A 19,843-nucleotide genomic window follows, 5' to 3' on the forward strand; every position below is an offset into this window, starting at 1 on the left:
CTGTATACTTCTCTACCTAATCACCATTGAGATTTAAACATTTATCACCTAACAAATTCGCTCTTCGTAAAATTCCGAAAACCCATCTTGCAGTTCTTCGTTGAAGTCAAAGCTTTTGGAGGCAAGTCCCTTGGATCTTTGACTGCGTTATGGTACAAGATGTTCAAGAACGATCCTTTTGAACCGACTCACCGTCGAGACATTCGTCCATAGTCTCTGAAACACCGTTGACAAGTAGCTCCTTTACTCATGACCTTCTGTCCGTAAACAACCCAGATTTAGTGATTTATGTCAATATCAGGGAGATTTTTTGCCGTTGATAACCGTATGACCCCCTACCCCACCTCTACCAAGATATGACCCCCAAACCCACCTCTACCAACATTAGTTTCTAAATAAACTCAGGAAAGAAAAATAACTTTCTTTGAACACTTTAATTTTTTAAATGAGTGTAGGTAATTGTAATTTTGTTTTAACAGGTTTTTTTATTAAGGCACGAATTAATGAGTCAATGACAAAACTAATATTGCTTATTCCTGACATCCTTTTTACAGAATTATGAAGCAGTTTGCAGTCCCTTGCAGGTAACACCTACTACTCCTTCTGAGAAAAGGAAGCTAATTATCCACACCGAGGATAGTCATTTGTTTTAAAACATGCATCCTCTGCACCACTCCTATCCCTAGTGACACTTTCTTCATCCCCACCCTGCAGCCCCGACCCCCTCATATAATCAATTAACATAATGTGAGTGCAGTATACATGCTGTCTGTAAATCACTTGATTCCTGGAAACCTTTCTTCTGAACTGGCCGAAACTGAAAGACTTCACACGGAATTGTCGGAGGAGGTAGTTTCATAAGATATTTAAGAATATGTCATTTGTATATCTCAATTCTACTTTCGCAGCTGCATGGAACGAAATGCAAAGTATGTGTGTAGTGGCTGGACTATGTGAGAAACGTGATGTCCATACATTCCATTCACAAGTTTTAGTCTCCACAACATTGTGGCACTTATTAATGCCAGTGTTTGAGAAAAAAAAAATAATTATTTGTAACTTACGTAATCAGTTTTACAGTCTTACGAAATAGTAAACGAGTAATGATCCTTAAAATAATAATTTAGTTGCGTGGACAAAAGGCAACTGAATTCTTGCCTGATGACATAACTCCTCTACACAATTTTCTCGAATCTCCTAATCCACTCGCCGAACAGATCATCAGTTGCTTCCTTCCCTGATCGCCTGCATCTTGAAAGCCTGTAAATCCTGCTTCTAAGTTACTGCACCACTGCCACACTTTGCTACCATACATGATGATTACGTTATGTGAGCTGCAAGAAATCAGGCGGCACCCCTCAGCATCTGTACCTGCTCACTGTGTGCTTAGAACTGAAAAATGAGATGGGCCGCGATCTCGAGGCATACTAAAAAGTCTGCACAACACGTCTGCGCAAAGCTTCATCGGTTTTTCACTGTGGTTTTAACTTCCTGACCGATCGGACCTTAAAAATACAACACTCGAAGCACTCTCTGATGTTGTTTATGTTATGTTACGTTGCGAGAAGGAGAGTAACGCAACGTAAGTGCTTATATTTCTGTGGTGAGTAGCGTAAGTAAACTAAAACGAACAAAAACTGTGGAACAATGGAATAACTCAGTAAAAAATATACAATAACCTGAATCTTAATTAGAGAAATGAAACTACACTCCTGGAAATGGAAAAAAGAACACATTGACACCGGTGTGTCAGACCCACCATACTTGCTCCGGACACTGCGAGAGGGCTGTACAAGCAATGATCACACGCACGGCACAGCGGACACACCAGGAACCGCGGTGTTGGCCGTCGAATGGCGCTAGCTGCGCAGCATTTGTGCACCGCCGCCGTCAGTGTCAGCCAGTTTGCCGTGGCATACGGAGCTCCATCGCAGTCTTTAACACTAGTAGCATGCCGCGACAGCGTGGACGTGAACCGTATGTGCAGTTGACGGACTTGAGCGAGGGCGTATAGTGGGCATGCGGGAGGCCGGGTGGACGTACCGCCGAATTGCTCAACACGTGGGGCGTGACGTCTCCACAGTACATCGATGTTGTCGCCAGTGGTCGGCGGAAGGTGCACGAGCCCGTCGACCTGGGACCGGACCGCACCGACGCACGGATGCACGCCAAGACCGTAGGATCCTACGCAGTGCCGTAGGGGACCGCACCGCCACTTCCCAGCAAATTAGGGACACTGTTGCTCCTGGGGTATCGGCGAGGACCATTCGCAACCGTCTCCATGAAGCTGGGCTACGGTCCCGCACACCGTTAGGCCGTCTTCCGCTCACGCCCCAACATCGTGCAGCCCGCCTCCAGTGGTGTCGCGACAGGCGTGAATGGAGGGACGAATGGAGACGTGTCGTCTTCAGCGATGAGAGTCGCTTCTGCCTTGGTGCCAATGATGGTCGTATGCGTGTTTGGCGCCGTGCAGGTGAGCGCCACAATCAGGACTGCATACGACCGAGGCACACAGGGCCAACACCCGGCATCATGGTGTGGGGAGCGATCTCCTACACTGGCCGTACACCACTGGTGATCGTCGAGGGGACACTCAATAGTGCACGGTACATCCAAACTGTCATCGATCCCATCGTTCTACCATTCCTAGACCGGCAAGGGAACTTGCTGTTCCAACAGGACAATGCACGTACATGTATCCCGTGCCACCCAACGTGCTCTAGAAGGTGTAAGTCAACTACCCTGGCCAGCAAGATCTCCGGATCTGTCCCCCATTGAGCATGTTTGGGACTGGATGAAGCGTCGTCTCACGCGGTCTGCACGTCCAGCACGAACGCTGGTCCAACTGAGGCGCCAGGTGGAAATGGCATGGCAAGGCGTTCCACAGGACTACATCCAGCATCTCTACGATCGTCTCCATGGGAGAATAGCAGCCTGCATTGCTGCGAAAGGTGGATATACACTGTACTAGTGCCGACATTGTGCATGCTCTGTTGCCTGTGTCTATGTGCCTGTGGTTCTGTCAGTGTGATCACGTGATGTATCTGACCCCAGGAATGTGTCAATAAAGTTTCCCCTTCCTGGGACAATGAATTCACGGTGTTCTTATTTCAATTTCCAGGAGTGTAATAATTTAGTTGCGTGGCCAAAAGGCAACTGAATTCTTGCCTGATGACATAATTCCTCTACACAATTTTCTCGAATCTCCTAATCCACTCGCTGAACAGATCATCAGTTGCTTCCTTCCCTGATCGCCTGCATCTTGAAAGCCTGTAAATCCTGCTTCTAAGTTACTGCACCACTGCCACACTTTGCTACCATACGTGATAATTACGTTATGTGAGCTGCAAAAAATCAGGCGGCACCCCTCAGCATCTGTACCTGCTCACTGTGTGCTTAGAACTGAAAAATGAGATGGACCGCGATCTCGAGGCATACTAAAAAATCTGCACAACACGTCTGCGCAAAGCTTCATCGGTTTTTCACTGTGGTTTTAACTTCCTGACCGATCGGACCTTAAAAATACAACACTCGAAGCACTCTCTGATGTTGTTTATGTTATGTTACGTTGCGAGAAGGAGAGTAACACAACGTAAGTACTTATACTTCTGTGGTGAGTAACGTAAGTAAACTAAAACGAACAAAAACTGTGGAACAATGGAATAACTCAGTAAAAAATATACAATAACCTGAATCTTACTTAGAGAAATGAAACTATATGGTTGCAGAGATTTTTTCAAGTCTCAAACTGCAGGGACGGATTCGTCACTGTGGAGGAAAACGGATCCTCTGAACATTTGTCCGGAAATGTATCGTTGCCACAGTAGATGAGACTGTCGAATGACAGTCCTTCTGAGCACGTGCCGTATGTGCCTTGTGTGTTGCAGGCTCTGTGATTGACGCAGAGCACTGTAAGCTGCAGAATGGTCCGTATTCATGTCAGGAACAAGCCGAGATCGTGTTCGTGTACGGCCAGGTAGATGTAAACGGTCAACAGACAGGACTGTTATACAAAATAAGTACTGTCATAGACATCAAACACATTTCAAGCTTTTTTTGGGCGTTTGTTTGATCATGGGTCCCTTCAGACAAATGAAAGTGCAGGAACGCAGCAGACGGAGCAAGCAAAGATCTGGAGGACCAGGTTCTACAGGATACTGAGGAACCCTAGTACAAGCTCCAGGAAAGTGGGCCGCTAGTGTGGTATAAGGCAAAATACGATTACGTGAACCCTGCGTGACAAGCACTATTATCCCTATCACCGGTAACAAACGTACAACGAACACACGGCATGCGGTCAGCGGAACTGTCATTCGTCGGAGCCATATACCGTGAAAACGATGCATTCCCAGTCACGTACGTGAGACCTTTTTCCCTCCATTTTCAGTCAGGAATCCGTCCATGCAGTTTGTCGATTTTATTAATGTGCGACGAATAAAAATTTGTACCAAAGCTGAGATGCTAATTCTGGCCTTGGTACGAATTTTCATTCATCGCTTATTTTAGAGAGTTGTATAAAATCTCCATACGTCAATATGTAAGATGTTTTCTAACAGCAGGCGTCGGCTGGGAGGTAGTAATTTACTGTAATACATGGACAATTATTTTTATTTCTTTTAGGCAAACAAATAAACAGCCTTTTAAATGTGAACTTTAGTGATCGGTAGTGCATCGGTCACTTCCAGGGGATCTAAGAGCCATTCATCAGGTTGTTGGAATGGCGATAGATTCTCTGACCTCAGTGTTGTGGGTTCGACGACATGGCGAGAGCTAGAGGAGCCGTCGATGGAGCAAGGTGGCTGCAGTAAGACAGACGGCGTGCATACAAACTCATTACAATCCTAACAGGCTTACAGCAGCTATATGTGAGTGCTGTCATCGTGTGGCGTAGTCTGATGTCGATGCACAGCGTTCAGGTTGCGCAGCGTTGTCAAGAATCGATATCTGGTGGTGCGTCGTCGAGGCATGCTGGCTATGCGGTGCTGACACTCCAGGATGAGACGATGACTGGCGGTCAGCTACGGCTAGCGGAACATTACCTCGGGCAGTAGCGACTGAGCTCAGCGGTGCGTTAATCTGGGCGTGTTGTCGTTTCGAAGCAGACCGTTTAGTGCCCATTGTTAACTTTGGAGCTCCGCAGCAGACGTACCAAACATGTTCGCATATTGATCCAAGGGTTCGGTTGTTTACGATTTAAGTAGACATGGGATCATGGAAACTCAACCGCAGTTCTTTGGAAACATGTCGCGTGGTAGGACGAATGATGTCTTGTTCCCCCAGGTCAATGGGTAAAATGTTTTATGGGATATTCAGTAGGGCTTCCATGGGTGCTTGGCTAGCTCAGTTGGTAGAGCACTTGCCCGCGAAAGGAAAAGGTCCCGAGTTCGAGTCTCGGTCCGGCACACAGTTTTAATCTTCCAAGAAGTTTCATATCAGCTCACACTCCGCTGTAGAGTGAAAATTTCATTCTAGAAACATCCCCCAGGCAGTGGCTAAGCCATGTCTCTACAATATCCTTTCTTCCAGGAGTGCTAGTTCTGCTAGGTTCGCAGAAGAGCTTCTCTGAAGTTTGGAAGGTAGGAGACGAGGTACTGGCGGAATTAAAGCTGGGCGTGAGTCGTGCTTGGGTAGCTCAGTTGGTAGAGCACTTGCCCGCGAAAAGCAAAGGTCCCGAGTCCGAGTCTCGGTCCGGCACTCAGTTTTAATCTGCCAGGAAGTTTCATATCAGCGCACACCCCGCTGTAGAGTGAAAATTTCATTCTGAAGGTAATTTTGTATAAGCCCTTGTGAATTTTGCATATAATCTCTCCCTGTGGCCCGTTACTTCTCCTCCCATCCCCAACCCCCACCCTCCAACCTCCGCCCCCAGGACACTTGAAACGTCCCCTTAGAGGAATTGTACATGTGAAACGTCCACTTAGAACAATTATACAAGCCTGTGCTTAACCTGACACACAATATTATTTAGCGCAAAGCAATCTGACTTTCAATAACCCCTACAAAACAATGGCCCTGACTAACTTTAACCTATACCTTTTACAAATCACTTACCTAACAAAAATCTTCGCTACTCAAGCTACTGCAAAACAGCGAGCGCCACTACTGCCAGCTAAATAAAAGATTCAAACTACTGAAGGTACTAACTACTGATAGGGATAGTTAGCAAATGAAAGATATTAATAGAGAACAAACAATGTATTTACCTTAATATTCATAATTGACATTCAGTCTTACAGATTATCAAAACTCCGCCATCTCTCTGCCCACATCCACCACTGCTGGCGGCTCACCTCCAACTGCCCAGCGCTACGCGCTGTTCGCATCCAGCTATTGCAGTTCATGACAACAATGGCAGACAACAATTCAAACTTTTCATATAGAGAGTGCTACGTAACGTTGCCAATAAAAAAACATAAACAGCAAACTTACATAAAGAAAACATAAACAGCCTACTTACATAAAAACATAAACAGCAAACTTACATAGCCCCCATGCTCCCCACAAAAATTTTTTACAAATGGTGTTGGGCACTGGCCAATACAGATTTGAAAAAATTTTTCATAATTACAATCACAAAGATATCAAATGCACACACTTATTAATACAATGTTGGTCAACAGCTAAAATTTTCTCACAGTCCATAAAGACAGTCCAGATTGTTCATCATAATAGTAATTACAGTTTCTCATTAGTAAAAGAAATTGCACACAGAAGTAGTGGATTTCCATGTAGTATTGAAGAAGTAGTGTTGTCCTTCCAACGGAAAGACAGTGCTGACTCTTGAAATGCTGACAGGTAATGGGCCACAATGGAGCAAACCCACAGCAGAGTCATTCGAAGTTCTGACGAATATTGGTAGATAGGTCATCACAGAGCAGACCAACTGCAGTCCTGGTAGAGAGTATGGTATTGGTGGGCCACCAGAGGTGCAGACCCACTGCAGTCCTTGTAGAAACTGTGGTACTGGTGAGTCAGCAAAGGTGTAGACCCACTGTAGTCCTGGTAGAGATGGCCAGCAGCCATCTGCTGCGACTGTGCAGGTGCACAATCACCATCGAAGAGTCTTGCAGAGAAGATAGCAAGTCCATAAACCACCACTTGTGCACGCACAAAGTTTTTGGGAATTGTCCTTAGAACCAGCAATGCTGTTATCCAGTCCCTTGCTGAATTAGTAACACACGTGCAAACACTAACAGTCCCTACTTCTCACATATTGTCCATATACTATGACCAACAGAATGTGTGCAGTGAAATGAATGCTTACAAGTTAATAATATGATGAACTGGTGTCAATTACAATTATATAACATAAGAATACAATTACAAAGATACAAAATACATCATTAAAAACATAACAATACAGATAATATTTGTAGTAATAGGGGCTTTACAAAAGAATAGAAATAAACATATACATCAGTGTTACAGGAATGATGACATGAGTACATACATAAAAGATCAGAATAACTTTTGAAACGTCAACTTCACACATGAGCATTAAAACAAAACAGAATAAATAATGTCTAAACATCTTTACAAGGTAAATAACATATTATTAGAAAAAGTCTACAACATAGCTCTCATCAGCTAAACACATAAAGACAGGAAAAACACAAATACACAAGGGCACACAAACATATAGCGGAATAACACAAAAGGAAAGGACAGGGTTTGTTTTCAGTGTAGCATTTGGTACTGCAGTATTTTGCTTGGAGATCTCCCTTCATTCCATAGATTGTTCGTCTTATTTCAACCTTTGCTTCCACCAAAAAAATCCTATCCAAGCATGCTTTCTGTATTTATATGTTCACATATTTCTTACCTCATTATTTATTTCCAAGATAATCCTACCTATACCTCCTTCCTATATTCTATTCATATTTCTTTCAAAATAATTATTTCTGATTGTACAATACTCATTGGGGCCCAAATCTTTCTTCGCAATGCATTCTTTACCTATTCTCCATAGTCAGTTTCTTATATAGTCTACCCCCTCTTAAGCTAACTTAAATCTACTGAGCTCAGATATATATACCAAGGGACGAGGCAATGCAGCAAAAAAGAATAATTAACACAAACATCAATGACAAAAAATAGAAATGGCAAAGCAAGCAGCATAAATTAGCAAAGCAAGTGCAATATTACAACTAATATAAGGCAATGCAGGAAACAAGAAAAACTAGCGTAGAAGAGTAACACAAAGTCAAATTCAGTAACACTATGCCTGACAAACAGCAGCAACCTATACCTAAACATGATATAGCTCAAGCAGAAAAAATATTACAGTAAAAACAACAATGCAGACAAGGGAAATGCATATTCACATCTTAATGTCTATGTAATTAAAGTGGTGCACCATAACAACTTATTGTAAAAAAATATTACCATGTACCTGAAAAGAAAATTAAGTGTTACTGTTACGAGTCACTTCGTATTGTTCTTTCCTTTCCAAGTGCTCCTTCTTTAAAGAATGTGGATTACAAAATTATCATTTAATAGATCTGTTGACAGAAAGAGTTCACATTAGCAAATGCATCTCATTTTATAAAAGCAATGCTGCAACACAGCTGGAAACCAGATATCAAATGAAATAAGCAATTACACAAACCAAAGCATAAAAATATCATTCAGTAGTCATGTGACATTTCATTTCATAAGTTAATGGCTCTCAACTCTCGTAGAAAGACACTTGTCACAATCAGGTGAGCAGATGTACGAATATTTCCCATCAATTCATAAGCATTTCAATAATTAGCACAAAGTGCGAGTAATCATATGTTTTTAAGTAACGAGGGTGTCGCATTAGCGATGAAAGGCACATCCTAATGGCTTATTCTCCAGGTGTTTGACACAGCTGTGTGCCCACAACGCATTACAAAAATCATATGTTTTCAAGTAGCGAGCGTGTCGCATTAGCGATGAAAGGCACATCCTAATGGCTTATTCTCCAGGTGTTTGACACACCTGGGTGCCCACGTCACATTATGTGCAGGTGGTCACTTAACTTTCTTACGGAAATATTTACGACAGTAGTTTCCGCTACAGTGACAGTCTCATATAAAAACATTTCACAGGTCAAGAATTTTATTGACATAAACATACCTCAACAGCATAATACACATCGTCGTCGTAAAAATAACATCATAACACCTCAGTCAAATGTCAAAAACGTCGTAGCTTCCTCCAATGATTTCAAAACCTAAAGAAAATTCTCTGCTCATTTCAGTAGTGTCATCTACCTCAAACGCACTTTAAAAATCATGATCTCATACCAAATACATCATTCAAAGCTCTCATAGTATCACAATGGTTCCGAAAAAATATGAACAGTTCGCAAAGTACAGACAAAGTACAATTTCTTAAGTGTGAAGTAATCCAACTCTGTAATTGCGTAAACATGTGTCACTGACGTAGTAAAAGGATGTTTGTTTCTCTGTTAAATGATCAGATAGCTGTGTAATTTATGTGTTAGAGAAATATGGTACCGATGTGTTAAATTGTATAAGCAAATACCATATTAGCTAGGGCTCCTTGTGCTTGCCAAACACATGGTACACAAAGTAAGCGTGTACCCCCCTGAGGTTTATTGTAATTACACCCTCAGGTGTTACAGATTACAGCTATGGAATGAAATGTATCACGAAAAACCTTCTTTGTAATTCAAAAATCTTTAAAAATAAATGTTTTAAGTACAAAATTAATCACTCAAATACGTGTCCTTTAGCGCTAAATATGCGTCTTGCTGTAAGATAATCTCTGGGAAGTGTCGTAGTTATTGTCCTCCGAAAGCTAAGTTCTGCAGAAGTCAATGTACTTACCTCATGATACACAAAAGTGAAATGCTTTGCGTATAGATAACTTAGTTATTACGCTTATTGCCGTGATGAAGAAAGTACTGTGCTGTAACGTATTGTTGTCCTACGGAAAAGGCTGTCTCCTTGTAGCAATAGCACAAAAGTCACCACTAAAACATGTCTCACTTTATAGAAGAATTCAGAAAAAACTGTGCAGATATAAAACAGATACACCGCAAAAGCAACATTGTAGATTGTCACTCATTAGTAACATCGTGATATAATCGTGTAGCTGTCAAAGAAACCAAATACTAAGTCATCTTGAATCTCACAGAAAGTACTTCAAATCCTGAATCCACTCTCAAGCAAACCAAAATGTTGCATGAAAATTTCATTAGCAGTGCTGGTAAATGTTCTAATCGTGCAACTAACAAGCAAGAATGTACACACACAATTACACTGTGTCGTCTGTTCGCAATAACAATGCATTCGTAATTTCTGTTTAAATAATTTCTCTTGGTTCTTGACTGGATGGTTAGTTAGCTTTAAAACATAGTTGCATGTTAACAGTTTCTCAGTGTGACAAATTGTACAAGTAGCGTGAAGTGAAAATTGCAAAGACTAAGTTAAAAAGCAGATTATCTGTCAATAAATGGTTTTACATGAGAAATGTGGTGTAAACCTTTACTCTTCCTAGTACGCAGAGTTTCAACTTCAACGCAATTATCATGTGGTATACGTCGGATTCTGTAAGGTCCATTGTAAACTAGAAAGAATTTGTGACTCAAGTGTTTCTTCTTATGTGACAATGAATGAGCTTTAATGAGAACTTTCTGACCAATACATAATTTCTTTGCATTTGCTTTACCGTGTAGTTTTCTCCTTTTGTCTGCTGCAGATTTTATATTTTTAAGAGCCAAATCAATTATGTCTTTGTGGCGAAGTTTACGTGTATTCGGGAAAGGTACAAGCTCTCTGATTCTGTTCGGAGGTTCTACATTCTTCAGTACAAGAGTAGGTGGTAAAGCAGTGGAATCATGAGGCATTTCATTCAGCACATTTTGAAATAAGTGTAAATATCTGTCCCAATGCTGATGCTTTCTGTGACAATAAAGTCTGCAAAGCTTATTGATTTCTTTCATAATCCGTTCAGACGGGTTACAATGTGGTGAATACAATGAAATAAAAACAGGTTTGATTTTATGATTCCGAAGCATGCGTGACCAAACAGCAGATCTGAATTGCGGTCCGTTATCTGAAATGACTTTACTAACGTGTCCAACTTCACGTAAGGAATTTTTAACAAAGGCGTTGGATACAGACCGTCCAGTGGCTTTACGTAACGGAGTGAAAGAAACAAATTTTGAAGTAAGTTCAACAGCGACTAGAACGTACGAAAATCCATTCGATGTTCTGACAAGGGGTCCCAAGAGATCAACAGCAGCAAATTCTTTTAATTTAGAAGGAATAATAGGAAATAACGGAGCACGATGTGAGATAGTAGATGGTTTCGCCTTTTGACAAAGTTTACAAATAGACAAGACTCTTCGAATTCTCTTTTCCATATTGTTAAAATAACAAGTCGTTCGAAGAATATGATAACATTTTCGTGGGCCAAAATGTGCGTAGCTGAAATGAATGTACCAAATGAGCTTATTAACAAAATCGTCTGGAATGCAAAGTACCCATAGCTTGTCATCAACAGTGCAGCGTTTGAAGAGTATGTTGTTTCTAACCAGGTAATAATGCCGAATCTGAGTGTGTGTCTTTTCATGCCATTTACTTTTGATATCTTTCCAAATCGGATCTTTATCTTGTTCATGAGCAATGTCCTTTAAAGATGTGGTGATGAAGTTTTCAAAGGCGACTTTCTGAATGTAAAGAATACTGAAATTTTTCTCGAGGTTGCCTTCTGTGTTACTTTTCTCAAGCCCAGCCGGTGCGCGTGACAGCGCGTCCGCAACAATGTTCTCCTTGCCGGGAATGTAGACTATTGTGAAGCGGAATTCTTGCAGAAACAATGCCCAACGTTTTAACCTATCATGATTTAATTTTGAAGACATAAGAAATTGTAATGCACGATGATCACTGTATACTTTTACGTGCTTACCAGAAAGAAAGAAACGGAATTTGTTAAATGCCCAAACGATAGCTAAAGCTTCTAATTCAGTAACGGAATAATTTTTTTCAGATTTTGTTAGCACTCGGCTAGCAAAAGCAATGGTTTTCTGAACAGTAGTGTCATTTTCTATGGCTTCTTGAAATAAGTGGGCACCAAGACCGACTTTAGAAGAATCCGTGCTAAGGCAGAAATCTTGTGACAGATCTGGATGAGCTAGTATTGGCGCGTGAAGTAACGCTTCTTTCAAAGAATTGAATTCCAACTGTGCTTGTTCGTCCCAGTTCCAACTAGTATTTTTTCCAGTGAGAGAACAAAGTTTTGGTGTAACTAGAATTTGCATATTCAGAAAACGACGGTAAAAATTTACGAGACCTAGAAAACTGCGGACTTGTCTTTTTGTGGATGGAACTGGAATGGCTCTGATTGCTTCTAACTTTTCTGGATCCGGCTGAATGCCTTCAGAAGAAATAATATGTCCCAAAAACTTCACCTTTGACCTACCGAATTCTGACTTTTCCAAGTTAACTGTAATTCCAGATTCTGCAAAAATACGTAACAAACTGTTGAGGATGCGGTTATGTTGTTCCCATGAAGCTTCTGCTATTAGAATATCGTCCACATATAAAGTGATGTGACGTTTTAAGAACTCAGGTAATATGGAATTTAACCCACGAATGAATGCTGCCGAAGAAATGTTCAAACCAAAAGGAAGTTTCCGAAACTGATAACAAACGCCGAAACAAAGGAAAGCTGTGTATTTTCTGCATTCTGGATGAAGTTCGATCTGATAAAAGCTGGATCTGAGATCAATGGAAGACAACACTTTTACACCATTAAAATTTTGAAGAAGTTCTTCCATCGTCTGCGGCCTGTCTGTTTCAGGAATAATGATAGTATTGATTTGTCTCGAATCTAAAACAAGCCTGATCGATCCATTTTTCTTCTCAACAACATGTAATGGATTGTTGTATGAGCTTACTGCAGGCTCAATAATGCCCTCGTCAAGCATAGATTGTATTTCTGTTCTAACACGGTCCCTATAATGTGCCGGAATTACGTATGGTCTAACACAAAATTTAGTATGCTCACGAACACGAAATTGGTATTGAAATCCCTTGATTGTTCCTGTTTTGTGAGTAAAAACTGTGGAATGTGCTTGTAAAATCTCAAAAAGGTCCTGCCTATCAGTGTCATTACAATTCTCAATTGTTTGAATTTTATTCTGAATTAACTCATTAATTTCAAATATGCCGTCGATATCATCCCTTTCAGTACTTGCAGAGTGATTGTTGGTGTCTACTTCCGTAGAAAATTCCGAACTGTTGTCTAACAGAACATAAAGCCGATTAATTTCCTCATCATGGTTTGAGAGCCAGTCTTCAAATTTCAAAGCTATTGACTTACCTTCTTTCTCTAAACTTATTTCAGCATCGTGAAAACTTAAGATTGCTTTATATTCATTCAAAAAGTCTACTCCCAGTATAATTTCCGTCGACAATAATGGAACAATAAGGAAGTTCATAGAGAAGCTGTGGCTTTGACAAAAGAATTCTAAATTGGTTTGTTGGCGTACATCTACACTTTTTCCAAAGATTGCACCTTGTAATTTAATCTTACGTAACGGAAGTGTGGGGCAATTGTTCGATTTGTTGCATTTGCTAAAAGCTGTTTCACTAATTACTGAAATGGGACTGCCAGAGTCAAGTACTGCCGTAAATTTTACGTCATTTACAGTAATGTGAATCACAGGATATGCAATGGTGTTACGTGTTACGTCGTGTTCCTGGAGTAAGATGTCCCTAATGTCTTCCATTTTTACGTAATTACTAGCTACGGCAGCTGCGTCATCAGTTTCATAAGTACGTCTTGTGGCTGCCAGTGGTGTGAGTCATCGCCTATTGTCTCTTTGTTGGCGCGCGTCGTTATTGGGATTTGGAGACCTAACTTCTACAAATTCATCGTGACGAGAGTGCTCTGCTCTGTTTAAATCTCGCCAGTTCTGATGCAATTCAGGTCTGTCGTTACGATCATATCGTCTGTCGTCATGTCGGTAGTTTCCATAGTTTCTTTCTTGTCGGTCACATGGTGGAGAATTTCTCCTTGAATCGTAACTGCGTGCTGGACCGTTGCGTCTAAAGTTATTCTGTCTCCCTTGATAATAATTATTTTGGTTCCCATATTGTCTGTTTCTCTGATTGTCTCTGTGATAGTCATTACTGCGGAGAGGTGATCTTTCCCTGTAATTATTACTCCTCTGCCAACGGTTGTCATACGGGTGGTGTCGATTTTGGTCACGATTTGTGTGGTGAGAATAGCCTTGTCGCGTCCAGTTATCGTTTCTGTCGTCACGGAATTGTGACAGATGTGACCTGTAATTGTTGTACTCCTGTTTTCGCGTTCCGCGATTGTCAGTGTCAATTTCCAGTTCTTGTAACAGTCCCTGAAAAGCTTCAATGTCGTCTTTGCAACGTCCTGCTAAAATAATATGTCGTAAATGTTCAGGCAGTTTGATTAAACAAATGCGGATGAGTTCTGAGGGGCTGTATGGGTTTGACAGGTACTGATTCTTGTGCAACATGTCTTCAAAATATTTCACAAGACTGGAAAATTCAGATTGTTCGAAATGTTTCATCATTATGATGTTATGTTTTACACGGTCCTGTGTAGCTTGAGACCAATATGCTGAGAGGAAGGCATGATAAAAATCTCCTTCACTGTGACAATCGTGAATGACCGATCGCATTCTTACAGCTGGTTCATTCTCCAAATAGCCACACATAAATTCTAATCTGTGCTCCAATGACCAGTTGGGAGGAAAACAATGAGAGAATTGATGGAGCCACGCTTGTGGATGAATGTCGTTGGCAGAATTCTTAAATGTTTTGAATTTACGTGTAGTAATGAACAGCTTATAATCAAAATCATCGTGTCGGCGAGTAGCATATCGGTCATTGTTACGTCGTGTCGGCGATTCCATCTCAAAATTCGGTGTACCTTGCCAATTTCTTTCATAATTACCGAAAAGCCCTGTGTTATTATTTTGTGGCTGTTCCGTATTTCTATGTCCCTCTTCCCTTATTGGGGCGCGAGTGTCCTCTGAAATACGTAATTCTTGTATTACCTGTGTCAGCTGATCTTGTACTTCCCGCATTTCTCTTTTGTATTGCGTATTAATTTGATTCTGATTTTGTTTGAATTTTCTTATTTGTTCATACTCTTCTGTGTCAGTGAAGGCTACGGGTCTTGTGTCATTCAGATCATCATCTACCTTTGTAGATAAGTTAGTGACCTGATCCGAAAGTTCAGCTACTTTCTCCGATAGTGAACACATTTCCTCAGTGTGTTTTTCTGAACCAAGTTTCAGAGTGTCCAATTGTGTTGAAATCGAATCTACTGTGTTCTTTAAGTTTTCCTGAGTTTTTGCCAGTTGCGTAACCGAATCGGTAGATGCAACTGAGTCAATTTTAGCCCACAAGGTCTCATGATTTTCATGAACGATGGTTTGCAGCGCTTTTATGGCTGCTTCGTGATTCTGTAATGCATTTTCATGCCGCGAAAAAATAGGTTGGAAATGCTCACAAATTTGTATTTTTACGTCATTACAGACTTTTTGACATTTCGATTCGATGTTATGTAACTCAGTAGTTAAATCTTCACGTGTTTGTTCAAGTGTGGTGTCTAACTTCCGAAGATTTTGTTCCATTGTGTCTAACTTTTGAAGCTTTTGCTGTGTTTGTCTCTGATTTTGTTCCATTTGTTGCATTAGTTGTAATAACAATGCATTAGTATCTGGAATCTGTTCCTCTACTCTTTTCGGCAGTGCATTTGCACCAGCAACATTCACATTTTGACAAGCTGAAAATGTGTCTTGACTTATTTGAGAAAACGGTGAGGACGCAAAACCTGAATCTACAGTATTTGCAAAATTGTGTCCTATCATTTCGGATTCCTGAGGCGAGCTGTTGCCGACCGATCGATCGACAATGCTTCCCTGTTCACTACCTGTTTCACTGCCTACGCCATTGTCTGACGCCCGCTCCATTTCCCTATGCACAGTTACCAAATTACTACTTTGAATATTAGTTAACTCATTACATGGTGGGGCCAACACACTGCTTTCGTCTTCACTGTCATTTCTTAGTTTACTTTGGAGCCGAGTGTTACGTTTGTCACACGCCATTATTGTCACAATATTTCACACGATGACACAGAAAAGCACAATTTGAATAGCAAAAATAAGAGAACACATTAACATAGCACTGAAAATAATATCTAGTTAATTGCAGCAGCGAAATACTTGGCGCAAAGCTACATGCATGCCACAACTGTTTTACTGTACAACAATGAAAGACTGCAACTACCAAGGAGATTCTCTCTACAATTACGCGCTAAAGCTACACTAAATACACAAACAACAAGAAAAAATCAGAAGATTCCAGTGAGGTATCCTAGGCTAAGTGTCGACATATGAAACGTCCCCTTTAGAACATTTTGACATATGAAATGTCCACTTAGAATAATTGTACATGTGAAACGTCCACTTAGAACAATTATACAAGCCTGTGCTTAACCTGACACACAATATTATTTAGCGCAAAGCAATCTGACTTTCAATAACCCCTACAAAACAATGGCCCTGACTAACTTTAACCTATACCTTTTACAAATCACTTACCTAACAAAAATCTTCGCTACTCAAGCTACTGCAAAACAGCGAGCGCCACTACTGCCAGCTAAATAAAAGATTCAAACTACTGAAGGTACTAACTACTGATAGGGATAGTTAGCAAATGAAAGATATTAATAGAGAACAAACAATGTATTTACCTTAATATTCATAATTGACATTCAGTCTTACAGATTATCAAAACTCCGCCATCTCTCTGCCCACATCCACCACTGCTGGCGGCTCACCTCCAACTGCCCAGCGCTACGCGCTGTTCGCATCCAGCTATTGCAGTTCATGACAACAATGGCAGACAACAATTCAAACTTTTCATATAGAGAGTGCTACGTAACGTTGCCAATAAAAAAACATAAACAGCAAACTTACATAAAGAAAACATAAACAGCCTACTTACATAAAAACATAAACAGCAAACTTACACACTAAGTTCAGTAAATGAGTAGGAAAATATCGGGACTATTTTTTGGAATGAAGTCGGCTAGGCCGTAAACATGTACAGGACATCTCCAGTGGAGCCTCTTCCTCTGGGGCAGCTCTTGGTCTCGCGGTCGCGTTCCCGCTCCCCGTACACGGGGTTCCGAGTTCGATTCCCAGCGGGGTCAGGGATTTTCACCTGCCTCGAGACGACTGGGTGTTTGTGTTGTTCTCATCATTTCATCATCATTCATGAAAGTGGTGAGATTGGAGTGAGAAAAGGTTGGGAATTACACTCCTGGAAATGGAAAAAAGAACACATTGACACCGGTGTGTCAGACCCACCATACTTGCTCCGGACACTGCGAGAGGGCTGTACAAGCAATGATCACACGCACGGCACAGCGGACACACCAGGAACCGCGGTGTTGGCCGTCGAATGGCGCTAGCTGCGCAGCATTTGTGCACCGCCGCCGTCAGTGTCAGCCAGTTTGCCGTGGCATACGGAGCTCCATCGCAGTCTTTAACACTGGTAGCATGCCGCGACAGCGTGGACGTGAACCGTATGTGCAGTTGACGGACTTTGAGCGAGGGCGTATAGTGGGCATGCGGGAGGCCGGGTGGACGTACCGCCGAATTGCTCAACACGTGGGGCGTGAGGTCTCCACAGTACATCGATGTTGTCGCCAGTGGTCGGCGGAAGGTGCACGTGCCCGTCGACCTGGGACCGGACCGCAGCGACGCACGGATGCACGCCAAGACCGTAGGATCCTATGCAGTGCCGTATGGGACCGCACCGCCACTTCCCAGCAAATTAGGGACACTGTTGCTCCTGGGGTATCGGCGAGGACCATTCGCAACCGTCTCCATGAAGCTGGGCTACGGTCCCGCACACCGTTAAGCCGTCTTCCGCTCACGCCCCAACATCGTGCAGCCCGCCTCCAGTGGTGTCGCGACAGGCGTGAATGGAGGGACGAATGGAGACGTGTCGTCTTCAGCGATGAGAGTCGCTTCTGCCTTGGTGCCAATGATGGTCGTATGCGTGTTTGGCGCCGTGCAGGTGAGCGCCACAATCAGGACTGCATACGACCGAGGCACACAGGGCCAACACCCGGCATCATGGTGTGGGGAGCGATCTCCTACATTGGCCGTACACCACTGGTGATCGTCGAGGGGACACTCAATAGTGCACGGTACATCCAAACCGTCATCGAACCCATCGTTCTACCATTCCTAGACCGGCAAGGGAACTTGCTGTTCCAACAGGACAATGCACGTCCGCATGTATCCCGTGCCACCCAATGTGCTCTAGAAGGTGTAAGTCAACTAGCCTGTCCAGCAAGATCTCCGGATCTGTCCCCCATTGAGCATGTTTGGGACTGGATGAAGCGTCGTCTCACGCGGTCTGCACGTCCAGCACGAACGCTGGTCCAACTGAGGCGCCAGGTGGAAATGGCATGGCAAGGCGTTCCACAGGACTACATCCAGCATCTCTACGATCGTCTCCATGGGAGAATAGCAGCCTGCATTGCTGCGAAAGGTGGATATACACTGTACTAGTGCCGACATTGTGCATGCTCTGTTGCCTGTGTCTATGTGCCTGTGGTTCTGTCAGTGTGATCATGTGATGTATCTGACCCCAGGAATGTGTCAATAAAGTTTCCCCTTCCTGGGACAATGAATTCACGGTGTTCTTATTTCAATTTCCAGGAGTGTATAAGGGCACTGATAACCGCGCGGTTGAGCGCCCCACAAACCAAGTATCATCATCTTCCTCTGGGGTTTTGCTAGTTTTGCTCGAGTTTTCAGTACCTAGAAACTATGAATAGAGGACGTACACACAGCAGACCCACACGACAATTCTGTAATTTTTATTTGCCAGTCCCCGGCTCCCGGGGGAAAGCGGCTATGACACAGACATTCACATAAAGTGTAAACAGTTTGTTTTCCAGCTTGGAACTGTTCGTTAATCGATTCTGAATCATTTAAAATAGCTACCTTTTGTTTTGTCATATTGCATTGATTCTTCATCATGCAGTGTAACGTTCGGCAAGGAGAGGATGACATAGGGTACATGTAACACATTTCATTTGCCAAATCCTAAAAGTGAGGTAATCGCTTGAGTGAAATGTGTAGCCAGTCTCAGCTCGAAAGAATTATTGTTATTACTGTTGTTATTATTGTTATTGTGGTTATTAGCATTATTGTTATTATTATTATTATTATTAATAGCTATTTACCTGTGGCCCCTCTCGCCCATCATTAGTTCGATTACGATAGTTGATGATGAGGCACTCTAATAATTTATAAATATCTGAATATATAGTGGTGTGGATGCACTAATAAGCCAAAACATTATGACCTTTAGCTACCGTGACGTTGGATGCCGTCTTTTGGGGTTGCGGGCACGTGACGAGGTAACGAAATTACATAAAGGGAGTAGACACGGACGGGGGATCACTCTAGCGAAGATCAGGGCTGCAAACGGGATATCCAATGAGATAAGCGACATTGACATTGGGCAGATTATCATCACGCAAAGCCTGTGAACGCGTATCTCGAAAACGACGAAGCTGATCGAATGTACACGTGATACAGTCGTGACCATCTACAGAATGAGGTAGGACAGTGAAACTGCCATAGTGGCTAAATGGCTAGATATCCACGACTCTTCACAGAACGTGGAGATGTGGAATATGACACACACACACACATTTTTTAATGTGTATGGATTGATATTATTATTATTATTTTTATTATTGTTATTACTATCCACCCAATCATGATTCCATTATTTAGAAATGCTTGTAATTAAGCCATGTAATC

General features: G+C 42.1%; 1 protein-coding gene across 1 annotated transcript in view; it reads left to right on the forward strand.

Annotated features, from left to right (window-relative positions):
• LOC126100396 (endocuticle structural glycoprotein SgAbd-5-like) overlaps positions 1 to 19,843 on the forward strand; it is a 58,032-nt gene that overhangs the window by 19,732 nt on the left and 18,457 nt on the right. The window lies entirely within an intron of this gene.

The sequence above is a fragment of the Schistocerca cancellata genome, chromosome 9 (genome assembly GCF_023864275.1).
Source record: "Schistocerca cancellata isolate TAMUIC-IGC-003103 chromosome 9, iqSchCanc2.1, whole genome shotgun sequence".
NCBI lineage: Eukaryota > Metazoa > Arthropoda > Insecta > Orthoptera > Acrididae > Schistocerca > Schistocerca cancellata.